Raw genomic sequence first — 3478 nt, 5'->3', positions numbered from 1 at the left:
CAGACCAGAGTCTCTCCTGAGATAGTTGTCATGGGAGAAAAAGCATGCTCCCTGTTTTTCTTGTTGCCTGGATTTCTTTTAGAAATGGGATGGAAAGAAGGGTGCGTACCTTCACAAAGCACTTTTTTCTTAGGTAGGAGTACAGATGTGAGTCTCTAAGATCTACTACAAGTCATCCGAGTGGGTTGAATCTGAGGCGACTTTTGTCATGTGCAAAGCGCAGTTTCAGTCAGTTTGTTAATGAATTCTAGAGGTCTGGCTGCTAAGGTGATACTGGCTGACATTTATTTCTACTTGCTAAGCTGTATGAGAAGAACCTTTAAAATACCCCAAATCCTCACCTGATAGTTTCTGTGATTGCTGATACTATCATTGACAGAGGGTTATTAGGCAGGCCTTGGAAGAAGAAAGGCAGTTTGTAAAACTGATTGTTTCAAAAGATTTCTCCCAGTTTGAAACCGAAAATGATGAAAAGGCTGAACGCTCTTGCCTCCCTGATGGGACGCAAACTTACAGAGTGGCTCTCTGCAGCTCCGCATATGCCAGTTCAGCTTACTGTGTTCGGTGATGGATCAGCTGCTTGCACTGTAGGACAGTTAAAGGTGAGGCTAGGACTACAGGTGCCAGCAGCCTGTAAACAGAAAGGCCAACTTTTTTTGCAAAGGAGAATAAAATGTGTGTGTTTCATTCTGAAACTGCCTGCCGGTGTTATCTAGGAAGGATATGGATATAAGGAGCAGTGGCATCGTTCTGGTGGGGATTCAGTCTGTTGTTGTAATTCCCAGAGTGTGTTGTGCTGTCTCTGACATGCAGGTTCCTCTCTGTCAATAAAAATAAATATCCATCTGAAGTTTGTAGCCAGTAGAGAATTTCTGCCATTTGAATTTTTTATGAGTTTACCATAGCTGTGCTCATTCTGTTTTGCTCTTTACTAAATTTTCTAAAAGACCTGATTGACGTTCCACGAGTTTTTTTTTTGACTGGCCAAGCTGAGTGGCTTCTCCAGTTCAAGGTCCCGATCAGGGGGTCTCAGAGAGGTGCTCTGGCAGGTGCATAGCAAGGTGATATCTTGTCAGATGCATAAGAATTAGAATTACTTAAGTTGTTTCCTAACGTCAGATTTTCCATCAGGAAGTATCATTTTGAAAACTAGACTTCCTATGGGAATATATCAATTTACACAAAATACTGGGTCTTTTTCAGTCTGGGAGAAAATGAAATGTTTTGACTTTACCACGATGAAGCATTTGGATGATTTACTTCATTTGCAACTATACTATAGTATACTTTACTGCAAAATTGACATGAAACACTTAATTCCTTTACACAGAACCATTTGCTTCCAAGCTGTTTTCCTATATAAGATTTTATTTCCAGGAAATTTCAGATTTATTGTTCATTCCAACATGTGCAATGGAAAGAAAGAGAAATCGTGGAGTTTCCTGCAAAGCAGAAATTCAGGTTGCTGCTCGGATCCAGCACCTATTCAATACCATAGGCATTTGAAAGGCCAACTGGTGCATAGCTGGAGTACCACACAAAGCAAACAAACGAAAAACCCCAAGGGCTGAAATCTGTTCCCAGTAAATATTTGAGTGATTTCAAAGTATTCATCAACTGTGGTCTGTCCATGAACAATTTGCAAACAGCCAACAAGTGCCAAATTTCACAAACAAAGTGTTCATTGCAAATAGTTTGCCTGTTCACTGTGACTGAGATGTGTGTCATTAAGAAGCCAACTGTTCTTCTTAAACAAGCTTTTTACCCTCGCCATAGTAAAAACTGTATGGGAGGAGCAGGACAATAGAGTTTAAGGGAAATTACATTTTTAAAACCTTGGTTAGACATTTCTTCATAAAAATATTTACTGCTTTTTATCCAAGGATTCCCAAGCCCAGTGAGCATCGTTACTTCCATTTTAGTAGCAGAAAAAACAGGGCAAGAAGAGAAACTACACAATTTATCTTAGATCCCATTGCAGATAAGAAGAGCTGGGAATGGAATTAGCTCTCTCCAGTTCCAGTTCATGAAACAGTATCTATGGGATGATAAGTTGGCTTTTATTTATAATGGGTATTATTGTGGCGCTCATCACAGAAGGCGCTGTATAACTCAAAAAAATGCAACTTACCAGTTTCCATAGCAGACTTCCAATAGAGGTCTGTATACTCTTCCTTTTCTAGATGCGGAAAATGAGGCATAGATTGCAAATTGTTTTACAGCATTTGGGGCAGTGGAAAAGTAGCGTGAGGCTAGCAGTGCTGTCTCAGCCTTTTCTGGCCTCCTCTCTTTTAATTTGTCACTCTTATCATCATCTCTGAATTCACCTTCAGAGCAACTGCCGAAAGTACTTTGATTTGAAGATGTGCACACAGATAAAACATTCCGCACTCAGAGACTAAAGGTAAAACTAAAAAAAAAAAAGCCCCAACACTGAAGCAGCTCGCTGAAGGAAGCTGGTGATGATTCCTCCTTGATTATTGCTTACAGAGCGTTGCTTGCAAGCACCTTATCCCAGGAGGACTTTCTTGGGGAAAAGCCATGGGAGGAAGTCTTCTTGAAGAGGTGTCATCTGTCATGACAAGTTGCCTGTCCTGATGAGTCTGGTGCTGAGACCGCATTATGATGACTGATGAGGCCGTCTGGAGCAGTTAACTCAGCCATTTGTAATCATTTCTCTTACAGGCCCTTTGGTAATCACTTTGGGAAATTCTTTTTGAACAGTGCAGGTTCTGGGGGGAAGAGAAGTGAAGTTATTTCTCTTTTGCAGGAAAGGATTGGGGACAAATGAAAAACAAAAATTGGTATAAAGTATCTTACTGTCCTTCTAGATATTCCTGCAAGGCTATTTTGTTTTGGTTTTGTGTAGATTAAAGCCCCATCCACACACTGGCTGTGTTCCAGATGCGCAGAATTTCACTTTCACAAGATAGAAGTCATTTGGCAGAGACAGGGCTGGACTACCAGAAGTGGGGACCTCTGGGGAGAAGGAAACAGTAAAGGTTGTTTTCTTTTCTAAACTTTGCTACCATTTTGTGATGTGAATTTGAGCAGGTCATTTAATCCCATGGTTTCTTAGTAGCCTTACACATAAGAGCACATAATTCTGCAACAAATCCATCATGTCCAATTTTTTCCATGTGGTTCATGTCTTCTACTGGTTGTTTTATGGCTCCCTATGGGCCAGCTCTTCAGCCCAGCCCTTCTCACCAGTTTTGCCACATCTGAGGAAGGCTGTAGCAATGTATGTAGGAATACGTAACAGAGAAAACAGAAAGCTCCTCTTTTCTGTGATAGGCAGGTGATAATAACCTGCCTCTTCCTACTCAACTTAGACTGTGTCTCCTTGAGTATTTGGATGGTCCTCTTTATACCAGAAGCCAAACATAAGGCCGAATAGGACTTCACAGCAGCACGGTTTGCATCAGCAGAGGTAACCTGGGCCATCCTGCCCCCCCCACAAGGTTCTGCCTCTTGA

Source organism: Pygoscelis adeliae, unplaced genomic scaffold (assembly GCF_000699105.1).
Source record: "Pygoscelis adeliae isolate BGI_AS28 unplaced genomic scaffold, ASM69910v1 Scaffold1, whole genome shotgun sequence".
NCBI classification, from domain to species: domain Eukaryota; kingdom Metazoa; phylum Chordata; class Aves; order Sphenisciformes; family Spheniscidae; genus Pygoscelis; species Pygoscelis adeliae.
Note: the sequence above shows the minus strand (reverse complement) of the source record.